General features: G+C 68.4%; 1 protein-coding gene across 2 annotated transcripts in view; it reads left to right on the top strand.

The window, feature by feature from the left end:
- Window positions 1–128: 128 nt before the first annotated feature.
- The window catches only part of NSDHL (NAD(P) dependent 3-beta-hydroxysteroid dehydrogenase NSDHL), a 21,754-nt gene continuing 21,547 nt past the window's right edge, over window positions 129–335 (top strand). For both annotated transcript variants that reach the window (XM_027768084.1, XM_006168030.3), the window contains exon 1: window positions 129–246. The gene's annotated coding sequence lies outside the window, so the exon portion shown is untranslated. The remainder of the gene's footprint in view (window positions 247–335) is intronic.

Here is a 335-nt window from a genome sequence, read left to right as displayed (position 1 = left end):
ACCGGGGAGGAGGCGGGATGCCGACGGGCTGGCGGCCGAGCTCTGGCCTCATTGGGCAAAATCACGCCGCGAGCGCCGATTGGCTGAGCCGGCTTCCAGCCGGACCAATCTCCTCGGTGGGGGAAGCTCAGCCGATTCTCAGCCCATGAGGGCGGGGAGAAAAGGGTGGTTGTCCTGGGCAAGGAGATCGGCCGGTGCCTGCAGCAAGCGAGCTGGGCCTGCGGGGGGACGCCTACGGATAGACAGGTGAGGGTCGCGGTCTTGTCCAGGCTGGCTGCGACAGGGCAGGGGGGGGGGCCAGTGGGCCGGGCAAAGGCGCGTGGTTCCTGAGAATT

Source organism: Tupaia chinensis, unplaced genomic scaffold, assembly GCF_000334495.1.
Source record: "Tupaia chinensis unplaced genomic scaffold, TupChi_1.0 Scaffold145456_1, whole genome shotgun sequence".
NCBI classification, from domain to species: Eukaryota; Metazoa; Chordata; class Mammalia; order Scandentia; family Tupaiidae; genus Tupaia; species Tupaia belangeri.
This window is presented reverse-complemented; position numbering and strand designations above follow the sequence as displayed.